This window comes from Sciurus carolinensis, chromosome 15, assembly GCF_902686445.1.
Source record: "Sciurus carolinensis chromosome 15, mSciCar1.2, whole genome shotgun sequence".
Taxonomy (NCBI): Eukaryota; Metazoa; Chordata; class Mammalia; order Rodentia; family Sciuridae; genus Sciurus; species Sciurus carolinensis.
The window spans coordinates 19,266,526-19,279,859 of NC_062227.1; the positions used below are offsets into that span (position 1 = coordinate 19,266,526).

At 38.6% G+C, this 13,334-nt stretch overlaps 1 non-coding gene across 1 annotated transcript; it reads left to right on the forward strand.

The window, feature by feature from the left end:
- The first annotated feature begins 771 nt into the window (after positions 1 to 771).
- LOC124965892 (U6 spliceosomal RNA) lies at positions 772 to 878 on the forward strand. The gene has a single exon (XR_007105275.1). It is a non-coding gene; the product is annotated as a U6 spliceosomal RNA (small nuclear RNA).
- The last annotated feature ends 12,456 nt before the right edge of the window (positions 879 to 13,334 follow it).

Consider the following 13,334-nt stretch of genomic DNA (forward strand, 5'->3'; position numbering starts at 1 on the left):
TACAGTTTCATTGAAATCCATTTGTGAAACATTCTCACAATAGTAACTTCAATTTCAGCGCTATTCAACCGGCATTTTAGAGTACTGCAACAGCAATACATCATGAGATTGCCTAGGAAACCTGGAGGTAGAATGCTCAGATGTTGGGGGTCGAGTGGGAATGAGGAAAAGAGAAAATACCAAGATTAGCATGGAAATCCATTAGTGCATTTTCTCAGAGAACTCTCTTAGGATGCAACTTAAACCTGCATGCTAGAAAAAGCTCAACTCATGGAATGTGAAGGAGATTGTGATTATAGAACCACCGTGCAAGATGAAACCACCAATTCTTCAAAGCCAAGTGGGTATGAGCAGGAGAGATGATAGGCAAAGTTTCACTGAAATGCATTCGTGAAACTTTCTCAGAAATGCAACTTATATTTCAGCAGTATTCAACCTGCCCATTATACTACTGCAACAGCAATACATACTGGTCTTGCCTAGAAAACCAAGGTAGACTGCTCTGGCGTTGGGGGCAGAATATAGAAAATACCCAGAATTTCATTGAAAATGATTCGTACATTTGTTCAGAAAACTCTCTTAGATTGCAGCCTATTTCTGCATGCATAGGAGAATATCAATACTTGGAAGTCGAAATAGATTGTTCTAAGTTAAGGCCCATGTATATTGGCACCACCACAAGTTTGGAGCATAGAGGGTATGAGGAGCACAGATAATAGGCAAAGTTTCTTTGAAATCCATTCATGAAACTGTCCCAGAAAAGCAACTTCAGTGCTCGCTTCAGCAGCACATAACCTAAAATTGGAACGGTACAGAGTATGTGAGCATGGCCACTGCACAAGGATGACAGGCAAATTCGTGAAGCATTCCATATTTTTATAATAACCCTGAATGTTAATGGCCTGAAATCATCAATAAAAGACATAGACTAGAATATTTGATTAAAAGATAAATCCAACAATATTCTTCCTGCAAGAGATTCATCTCATAAAAAAGGGATACTGAGAGACTAAAGGTGAAAGGATGGGAAAAATATACCATGCACATGGACATAGCAAAAAAGCTGGAGTATCCATCCTCATTTAAGATAATGTGGACCTCAAGCCAAAACTAGTCAGAAGGGATAAAGAAGGACATTTAATACTGCTTAAGGGAAGCATAAATCAGCAAGACATAACAATCTTAAATATCTATGCCCCGAACATTGGCTCAGCCATGTACATCAAACAAATCCTTCTCAATCCCAGAAATAAGATAGATCACAACACAATCATACTAGGCAATTTTAACAAACAAAAATTGAATAAAGAAACCATAGATCTCAATAACACAATCAACAATTTAGACTTAACAGACATTTGTAGAATATACCATCCCACAACGAGTGAATACACTTTCTTCTCAGCAGCACATGGATCCTTCTCTAAAATAGACCATATTTTATTTCACAAAGCTACTGTTAGCAAATACAAGAAGATAGAGATACTACCGTGTACTCTATCAGATCATAATGGATTGAAATTAGAAATAAATGACAGAATAAAAAACAGAAACTTTTCCAATACCTGTAGATTAAATAACATGCGATTATATGATGAATGGATAACAGAAGACATCAGGAGGGAAATAAAAAAAATCTTAGGAGTAAATGAGAACAAAGACACATCACATCAAAATCTCTGGGACAATATGAAAGCAGTAGTTAGAGGAAGATTTATTAAATGGGGTGCATTCAAGAAAAGAAAAGAAATCAACAAATAAATGACTTAACACTACAGCTCAAAGCCCTAGAAAAAGAAGAGCAGACCAACACCAAAAGTGGTAGAAGACAGGAAATAGTTAAAATTAGAGCTGTAATCAATGAAATTGAAACAAAAGAAACAATCAGAAAAATTAACAAAATAAATAGTTGGTTCTTCGAAAAAATAAAATTGATAAACAGCCACAATAACAAAGAGAAAAAGGGAGAAAGCTCAAATTACTAAAATTCAGAATGAACAAGGAAATATCACAACAGACACCAGTGAAATACAAAACATAATCAGAAGCTATTTTGAAAATCTATATTCCAACAAAACAGAAAATCTCGAAGACATCAACAAGTTTCTAGAGACATATGAATTACCTCAACTGAACGAGGAGGACATACAAAACTTAAATAAATCAATTTCAAGCAATGAAGTAGAAGAGGTCATCAAAAGCTTACCAACAAAGAAAAGTCTGGGATCAGATGGGTTCTCAGCTGAGTTCTACAAAACCTTTAAAGAAGAGCTCATTTCAATACTCCTGAAAGTATTCCATGAAATAGAAGAGGAGGGAACGCTCCCAAACTCATTCTATGAAGTCAATATCACCCTGATACCTGAACCGGACAGAGACACATCGAGGAAAGAAGATTTCAGACCAATATCCTTAATGAACATCGACCCAAAAATTCTCAATAAAATTTTAGAAAATGACATACAAAAATATACTAAAAAGATAGTGCACCACGATCAAGTAGGTTTTATCCCAGGGATGCAAGGTTGGTTCAACATTCAGAAATCAATGAATGTCATTCACCATATCACAGACTTAAAGTTAAGAATCACATGATTATTTCGATAGATGCAGAAAAAACATTTGATAAAATGCATCCCTTCCTGCTCAAAACACTCAAAAAAATAGAGATAGTGGGAACATTCCTTAACATTGTAAAGACCGTCTACACAAAGCCCATGGCCAATATCATTCTAAAAGGTGAAAAACTGAAATTATTCCCCCTAAAACCTGGGAAAACTGGAAAACCATATGCAACAGAATAAAATTAAACCCTTATCTCTCATCATGCAGAAAACTAATATCAAAATGGATCAAGAACCTCAGAATCACACCAGAAATCCTTGATCTTATAGAAGAAAAAGTAGGTCCAAATCTTCAACAAGTTGGCTTAGGCGGAGACTTCCTTAACAGGACACCCATAGCACAAGAAATAAAAGCAAGAATCAACAACTGGGATAGATTCAAACTAAAAAACTTTCTCTCTGCAAAGGAAACTATCAACAATGTGAAGAGAGAGCCTATAGAGTGGGAGAATATTTTTGCCACTCATACTTCAGATAGAGCGCTAATTTCCAGAGTGTATAAAGAACTCAAAAAACTCTACACCAAGAATGCAAATAATCCAATCAACAAATGGGCTAAGGAAATGAATAGACACTTCAAAGAAGAAGATCTACAATCAATCAACAAACATATGGAAAAATGTTCAACATCTCTAGTAATAAGAGAAATGCAAATCAAAACTATGCTAAGATTCCATCTCACCCCAATTAGAATGGTGATTATCAAGAACACAAGCAACAATAGGTGTTGGCAAGGATGTGGGGAAAAAGGTACACTCATACAATTCTGGAGGAGTTGCAAATTAGTGCATCCACTCTGGAAAGCCAGTGTGGAGATTCCTTAGAAAGCTTGGAATGGAACCACCATTTGACCCAGCTATCCCACTCCTTGGCCTATAAGCAAAGGACTTAAAATTAGCATACTACAGAGATACAGTCACATCAATGTTCATTGCTGCTCAATTCACCATACCAGATTGTGGAACCAAATTAGATGTCCTTTGATTGGTGAATGGATAAAGAAACTTTGGTATATATACACAATGGAATATTACTCCACCATAAGAATGAAAAAATTATGGCACTTGCAGGCAAATGGATGAAATTGGAGAATATCATGCTAAGTGAGATAAGCCAATCTCAAAAAACCAAAGGATGAATGATCTCACTGATAAGCAGAAGATGACATATAATAGGGGTTCTGAGGGGTTAGCGTTAGGGTCAGGGTTAGGTTTAGGGTTAGGGTTAAGGAGGGTGACAAGAATGGAGGAAGGAAGGACTGTATAGAGGGAAAAGAGGGGTGGGAGGAGTGGGGGGATTGGAAAAATAAAAGAATAGTCAACATTACCCTATGTAAATTTATGATTACACAAATGGTTTGCCTTTACTCCATGTACACACTGAGAAACAACATGTATTCCAATTGTTTACAATAAAAAAATAAAATAAATAAATCTCACAAGACACTTAAAAAATATGATTGTAAATTTTTCAAAGTTTGAATATTCCAGTTAGTGTATTGAGAGATTTTAATGAATATCAAGAAGATGCAGTAAAATAAAACAAATAAAATTTAAAAAAGCAGCACCTTCAATTTCAGCCCTATTCAACCTGCACTTTAGAGTACTGCAACAGAAATTCAAAGGGGCTTGCATAGAAAACATGGAGGTAGAAATCTCAGAATTTGAGGACAGAGTTGGTTGGTGTAAGGAGAAAATACCCAGAGTTACATGGAAATCTCTTTGTGCATTTGATCAGAAAAGTCCCTTAGGATGCAGACTAAAGCTGGGTGTATAGAAGAAACTCAATTCATGGAATTCAAAACAGATTTTTATAACACAATAAGTGTGCATGGTGGAACCACTACAACTTTGAAACAAAGTGGCAATGAGGAGAAGAGATAATAGGTAGAGTTTCATTGAAATTCAATAGTAAAACATTCTCAGAAAAGCAACACAAATTTCAGAATTATTCCAACTGCACGTAAGAGTACTGCAAAAGTAATACCTAAGGGCTTGCCAAAAAAACCTACATGTAGAATGTTCAGACGCTGGGGGCAGAGTGGGAATGAGGAAAAGAGAAAATACCCAGTGTCTCATGGAAATCAATTCGTGCATTTGCTCAAAAACTGTCTTAAATTGCAGCCTACATCTGGGTGCACAGGGAAAGTTCAATTCATGGAATTCAAAACAGAATGTTATCACAGAAACCTAATGCAGGGTGGAGCCACCACATCATCGGAACAAAATGGGTATGAGGAGGAGAGATGACAGGCATTGAAACATTGAAATCCATTGGTGAAAATTTCTCTGAAAAGCAACTTCAATTTCAGCTCCATTCAACCTGCAATTTTGAGTATTGCAACAGCAATATATAAGATGCTAGCCTATAAAACTGATGGTAGAATGCTATGATGTAGGGAGCAGAGGTGGAATGAGGAAACCTGGCATTTCACTGAAAACAATTCGGGCATTTTCTCTGAACACTCTCTAAGGTTGCAGTATAAATATGCGTGCATGGGAAATCTCAATTCATGGAATTCAAAATAGATTGTTAAAGAGAAGCACCGTGCATGGTGGAACCACTGCAAGTTGAGAGAAAGGTGGGTATGAGGAGTAGAGATGATAGGCAAAGTTTCATTGAAATTCATTCGTGAAATTTTCTCAGAAAAGCAACTTCATTTTCAGCCTTATTAAACATGCACGTTAGAGAACTACAACAGCAATAAATAAGGGGCTTATGGAGAAAATCTAGAGGAAGAGTGCTAAGAAGTGGGGGGCAGAGTAGATGTGAGGAAAAGAGAAAATACCCAAAGTTTCATGGAAATCGAGTCATGCATTTGCTCAGAAAATGCTCTTCAGTTGAAACCTAACACTGTGTGCATAGGGAAAGCTCAATTCATTGAAATCCAAACAGTTTGTTATAACAGAAGCACCGTGCATAGGGGAACCACCACATCTGCGAGGCAAAGTGCATATGAGGAGGGCAGATGATAGGCAAAGTTTATTGAAATCAATTCGTGAAAGTTTCTCAGAAAGGCAAATTAATTTTCAGCCTTACTCTACCTGCACGAAAGAGTACTTCAAAAATAATACATAAGGGGCTTGAATAAAAAACCTGGGGGTAGAGTACTCAGATGTTGGGGGCAGAGTGGGAATGAGGAAAAGAGAAAATATTCAGAGTTTCATGGATATCCACTCGTGCATTTGCTCAGAAAACGCTCTTCAGTTCCAACCTAACTCTGCGTGCATAGGGAAAGCTCAATGCAAGGAAATCCAAGCAGAATGTTATCATAGCAGCACAGTGCATGATGGAACCATCACATTTTCGGAGTAAAGTGGGTAAGAGGAGGAGAGATGATAGGCAAAGTTTCATTGATATACATTTGTGAATCTTTCTCAGAAAAGCAACTTCAATTTCACGCTATTCAACCTGCACATTAGAGGACTGCAACACAAATACATAGGGGGCTTGCCTAGAAAACCTGGAGTTAGAGTACTCACATGTTGGGGGCAGAGTGGGAGTGAAGAAAAGAGAAAAAAAACAGAGTTTCCTGGAAATTCAGTCGTGTGTTTGCTCAGAAAATGCTCGTCAGTTGCACCATAACACTGCATGTATAGGGAAAGCTCAATTCATGGAAATCGAAACAGATTGTTACCACAGCAGCACCGTGCATGTTGAACCCACACATCTTCAGAGGAACGTGAGTATGAGAAGGAGAGATGATAGGCAAAGTTCCATTAAAAACCATCTGTGAACTTTCTCAGAAAAGCAACTTCAATTTCAAACCCATTCAACCTGCATGTTAGAGTACTGCAACAGTAATGCATAAGGGGCTTTCCTAGAAAACCTGGAAGTAGAGTGCTCAGATGTTTGGGGAAGAGTGGGAATGAGGAAAAGAGAAGATAGCCAGAGTTTCATGGAGATCCAATCGTGCATTTGCTCAGAACGAGCTCTTCAGTTGCAGCCTAATTTTGCGTGCATAGGGAAAGGTAAATTCATGGAAATGAAACAGTTTGTTATAAGAGAACCACTGTGCATGGTTGAACCACCACATCTGCGGATCAAAGTGGGTATGAGGAGTGCAGGTGATAGGCACAGTTTTATTGAAATCTATTTGTGAAACTTTCTCAGAAAAGCAACTTCATTTTCAGCCCTAGTCAACCTTCACATTAGAATACTGCAACACATGTGCATAAGGGGCTTGAATAGAAAACATAGTGGTAGAGTGCTCAGATGTTGGCAGCAGAGTGGGATTGAGGAAATGCGCAGAGTTTCATGGAAATCCAGTCATGCAGTTGCTCAGAAAACGCTATTCAGTTGCAGCCTAACAGTGCATGCTAGCGAAAATTCAATTCATTGAAATCAAAACAGTTTGTAATAACAGAAGCACCGTGCATGGTTGAACCACCATTTCTGTGAGGCAAAGTGGGTATGAGGAGTGCAGATGATGGGCAAAGTTTTATTGAAATCAATTTGTGAAAGTTTCTCCGAAAAGCAAATTCATTTTCAGCCCTACTCAACCTGCACGTTAGAGTATTTCAAAAGTAATACGTAAGGGGCTTGAATAAAAAACCGGGATGTAGAATACTCAGATGTTTGGGGCAGACTGTGAATGATGAACATAGAAAATAGCGAGTTTCATGGAAATCCAGTCGTGCATTTGCTCAGAATACGCTCTTCAGTTCCAGCCTAACTCTGCGTGCATAGGGAAAGCTCAATGCAAGGAAATCGAAGCAGACTGTTATCACAGAAGCATGGTGCATGGTGGAATCACCACATCTTTGGAGTAAAGTGGATATGAGGGGAGAGATGATAGGCAAAGTTTCTTGATATCCATTCGTGAAACTTTCTAAGAAAAGCAAATTCAATTTCATGCTATTCAACCTCCACGTTCGAGTACTGCAACAGCAATACATAAAGGGCTTGCCTTGAAAAACTTGAGGTAGAGTGCTCAGATGTTGGGGGCAGAGTGGGAACGAGGAAAAGAGATAATAGCTAGACTTTCATGGAAATCCAGTCGTGCATTTGTTCAGAAAACGCTCTTAAGTAGCAGCCTAAGTCTGTGCACATAGGGAAAGCTCAATTCAGGGAAATCAAAACCAATTTTTATCACAGCAGCACTGTGCATGGTGGAACCACCACATCTTCAGAGCAAAGAGGGAAGAAGGAGGTGTGATGATAGAAAATTTTCCTTGAAATACATTCGTGAATTTTCTCAGAAAAGTCATTTCAATTTCAGTTCAATTCAACCTGCATGTTGTAGTACTGCAACAGAAATACATAAGGGACTTGCCTAGAAAAGCTGTAAGTGGAGTGCTCAGGATATTGGGGGCAGAGAGGGAATGAGGAAAAGAGAAAATACCCAAAGTTTCTTGGAAATCAAGTCGTGCAATTTCTCAGAAAACTCTCTTCAGTTGCAGCCTAACACTGCAGGCATAGAAAAAAGCTTAATTCGTGGAAATCGAAACAGTTTATTATAACAGAAGCACCATGCATGGTGGAACCAACACATCTGCAGAGCAAAGTGGGAATGAGGGGGGGAGATGATAGGCAAACTTTCATTGAAATCCATTTGGAAAACTTTCTCAGAAAAGCTATTTCATTTTCAGACCTACTCAGCCTGCACGTTAAAATACTGCGACACCAATACATAAGGGGCTTGCCCAGAAAATCCGGAGCTAGATTGCTCAGATGGTGGGGGCAGAGTGCAAATGATAAAAAGAGAAAATAGGCAGGGATTCATGGAAATCCAGCTGTTCATTTGCTCAGAAAACGCTCTTTAGTTGCAGCCTACCTCTGTGTGCCCAAGAATAGCTCACTCCATGGAAATCGAAACAGGTTGTTATAGCTGAAACACCGTGCATGGTGGAACCACCACATCTTTGTAGCAATGTGGGTATGCAAAGGATCTATTACAGGGAAAGTTTCATTGAAATCCATTCAAGAAATTTTCTCAGAAAAGCAACTTCATTTTCATCCCTATTCAACCTGCACTTTAGAGTACTGCAACAGCAACACTTAAGAGGCTTGCCTAGAATACCTGGAGTAAAAGTGGTCAGATATTGGCCTCAGAGTGGGAATGATAGAAAGATAAAATAGCCAGAGTTACATCGATATCAAATCGAGCATTTGCTCTGAAATCACTTCTCAGTTGCAACCTAACTCTGCGTGCCCAGGGATACGTCAATTCACGGACATCAAAACAGATTGTTATAACTGAAACACCAAGCACGTTGGAACTACCACATCCTCTAATCAAAGAAAGGATGAGAAGGAAAGATGATAGGCAAAGTTTTATTGAAATTCATTCTTGAAACTTTCTCAGAAAAGCAACTTCTTTTGAAGCCCTACTCAACCTGCACGTTAGAGGACTGCAACAAAAATACATAAGGGGCTTGAATAGAAAATATAGAGGTAGGTGCTCAGATGTTGGGGGCAGAGTGGGAGTTGAGGAAAAGAGAAAAAAAAAACAGAGTTTGCTGAAATCCAACGTGTGTTTTCTCAGAAAATGCTCGTCAGTTGCAGTGTAACACTGCGTGCATAGGGAAAGCTCAATTCATGGAAATCGAAACAGACTGCTACCACAGCAGCACCGTGCATGGTGTAACTGCACATCTTCAGAGGAACGTGAGTATGAGAAAGAGAGATGATAGGCAAAGTTCCATTAAAATCCATCCATGAAACTTTCTCAGAAAAGCAACTTCAATTTCAAACCTATTCAACCTGCACGTTAGAGTACTTCAAAAGGAATTCATATCAGTGCTTTCCTAAAAAACCTGGAGGTAGAGTGTTCAGATGTTGAGGGCAGAGTGGGAATGATTAAAAGAGAAAATACCCACAGTTTCATGGAAACCCATTCGTGCATTTGGTCAGAAAACCGTCTTCAGTTGCAGCCTAACACTGCATGCAAAGGAAAGCTCATTTCATGGTAATGGAAACAGTTTGTTATAACAGAAGCACTGTTCATGGTGGAATCACCACATCTTCAGAGCAAAGTGGGTATGAGGAATGGAGATGACAGGCAATGTTTCATTTAAATCCATTCATGAAACTTTCTCAGAAAGGCACCTTCAACAGGGCGATCCACAATGGAGGACTAGAGGGTGACTGCATCTACTTTCCCTCCAGATCCCAGGATTCAAAAAGGGGAGGCCCTGAGTGACTCAGACTAAATTATAGCCACAGGTGAGTCTCCTCCACTGGGTGAATCTTGGGTGGGAGGCAGGCCCAAATAGGGGTGGCTTATCAGAGCAAGGCAGGGCAGCTAGAGTCTTCCCCAGGTACCCCTGCTCCTTCTGGCAGTGGGCTCCTCCCACACAGCTAGCTTCTTGGAGCAGGCCCCCATTGAGAACATTTCTGCACAGAACCAGCTCCAAGTCCCAGATTCAATGGCAAGCTCCGGCCCACAGGCAGCTTCAGGGACCAGGACAGGGCAGCCAGGGACTTTGCCAAGCAGTCCTGCTCCCTCTGGCTGGTGGCACCTTTCAAACTAGCTTCTCAGAGCAGACCGCCCAGTTAGAGACTTTCTACACAGAGCCTACCTCACGACCCGGAGCCAGCATAGAGCTCCGACCTGCAGGAAGCCTCTGGGACCAGAACAGGCCTGTCGGAGACATCTCCAGGTGGCCCTGCACCCTATGGCCACAGGCTCTTTCCACAGGGTGATCCGAAATGGCAGACTAGACGGTGACTGTGTATCCATTCACTCCAGAACCCAGGATTCAAGAAGGGGAGGAAGTGAGAGACAAAGACTAAAATAGAGCCATGCTCTTTCACGGCCAGCTTCTCACAGCAGACCGCCCAGTGAGAGCCTTTTCCCACAGAGCCAGCTCCAAGCCCTGGAACCAGTAGTGGGCAAGGGGCAGCTTTCTTCAGAAGCACTGCATTATCAAGTTCCTCCAAGACTTCAGGCTACTGACAGCTAGGAGGTGATATACTGGAAATCTACAGGGACACTATAAGCCAATAGAGGAAATCTACACTATTCAGAGTCCCACTGACATATAACCAATATGAGAAAAAAAAGGAAGAAAATGTCCCAAACAAACCTAGATACTATATCAATAAAACCCAATGACAGGACAGCAGAAGAAATGTCAGAAAGGGAGTCCAGAACGTACATAATTAAAATAATCAGGAAAGCAAATGAGGAGATGAAAGAGCAAATGCAGGCATTGTAGGAGGAGATGAAGAGCAAATACAGACATTAAATGATCACACCAATCAACAGTTAAAAGAGCAAATTCGGGAAGCAAGAGTTCATTTCAATAAAGAGTTAGAGATACTGAAAAAAAAAACACAAACAGAAATTCTTGAAATGAAGGAAACAATAAACCAAGTTAAAACTCCATAGAAAGCATAACCAATAGGATAGAACACAGGGAACACAGAACCTCAGACAATGAACAAAATAATTAATCTTCAAAACCAAGTTGACCAAACAGAGAAGATGGTAAGAAATCATGAACAGAATCTCCAAGAACTATGGGATATCATGAAAATGCCAAATTTAAGAATTATTGGGATTGAGGAAGGCTTAGAGAAACAAACCAAAGGAATGAACAATCTATTCAATGAAATAATATCAGAAAATTTTCCAAATCTCAAGAATGAAATGGAAAACCATTTCCATTTGGAAAACCACTTTCCAAGTACAAGAGGCTTCTAGGACTCCAAGTATACATAATTACAACAGACCCACACCAAGGCACATTATTATGAAAATACCTAACACACAAAATAAAGACAGAATTTTAAGGCCGTGAGAGAAAAGAATCAAATTACATTCAGAGGGAAACCAATAAGAATATCAGCAGATTTTTCAATCCAAACCCTAAAAGCTATAAGGGCCTGGAACATTTACCAAGCCCTGAAAATAAATGGATGCCAACCAAGAATCTTATACCCAGCAAAACTTACTTTCAGATTTGACAACAAAATAAAATCCTTCCATGATAAACAAAAGCTAAAGGAATTTACAAAAAGAAAGCCAGCATTGCAGAACATTCTCAGCAAAATATTCCATGAGGAAGAGATGAAAAACAATGATGCAAATCAGCAATGGGAGGAACTAGCCTAAAGGAATAGCCAAATAAAGGAGAAACCAAATCATGTCAAAAACAAATATGAGTCAAATGACTGGGAATACAAATCATATCACAATATAACCCTGAATGTTAATGGCTTGAACTCATCAATCAAAAGACACAGACTGGCAGATTGTATTAAAAAGAAAAATCCAAAAATATGCTGCCTGCAAGAGACTCATCTCATAGAAAGAGATACCCATAGACTAAAGGTGAAAGGATGGGAAAAAACATACCATGCACACAGACACAGCAAAAAAGGTGGAGTATCCATCCTCATTTCAGATAACCTGGGCTTCAAGACAAAGCTAGTCAGAAGGGATAAAAAAGGACATTTAATACTGCTTAAGGAAAGCATAAATCAGCAAGACATAACAATCATAAATATCTATGCCCCGAACATTGGCTCATCCATGTATGTAAAACAACTCCTTCTCAATTACAGAAATCAAATAGACCACAACACAATAATACTAGGTGATATTAACACTCCTCTCTCACCACTGGATAGATCTTCCAAACAAAAATTGAATAAAGAAACCATAGATCTCAATAATACAATCAACAATTTAGACTTAACTGACATATATAGAATATACCATCCAACAACGAATGAATACAATTTCTTCTCAGCAGCACATGGATCCTTCTCTAAAATAGACCATATTTTATGTCACAAAGCTACTGTTAACAAATACAAGAAGATAGAAATACTACCTTGTAGTCTATCAGATCATAATGAAATGAAATTAGAAATAAATGACAGAATAAAAAACAGAAACTTCTCTAATACCTTGAGATTAAATAATACACTATTATATGATAATGGAAGACATCAGGAGGGAAATAAAAAATTACTTCAAAGTAAACGAGAACAAAGGCACATCATATCAAATTTTCTGGGACACTATGAAAGCAGTACTTAGAGGAAGATTTAATATGGGGCGCATTCAACAAAAGAAGGAGAAATCAACAAATAAATGACTTAACACTACAGCTCAAAGCCCTCGAAAAAGAAGAGCAGACCAACACCAAAAGTAGTAGAAGACAGGAAATAGTTAAAATCAGAGCTGAAATCAATGAAATTGAAACAAAAGAAACAATTGGAAAAATCAACAAAATAAATAGTTGGATCTTTGAAAAAAAAATTGATATACCCTTAGCCACAATAACAAAGAGAAAGAGGGAGAAAACTCAAAGTACTAAAATTCAGAATGAACAAGGAAATATCACAACAGACAGGAGTGAAAAACAAAATATAATTAGAAGTTATTTTGAAAACCTATACTCCAACAAATCAGAAAATCTCAAAGACATCAACAAGTTTCTAGAGACATATGAATTACCTAAACTGAACGAGGAGGACATACAAAACTTAAATAAATCAATTTCAAGCAATGGAATAGAAGAAGTCATCAAAAGCCTACCAACAAAGAAAAGTCTAGGACCAGATGTGTTCTCAGTCGAATTCTACAAAATCTTTAAAGAAGAGCTCATTCCAATACTCCTCAAATTATGACATGAAATAGAAGAGGAGGGAACCCTCCCAAACTCATTCTATGAAGCCAATATCACCCTGATACCTAAACCAGACAGAGACACATCGAGGAAAGAAAATTTTAGACAAATATCCTTAATGAAC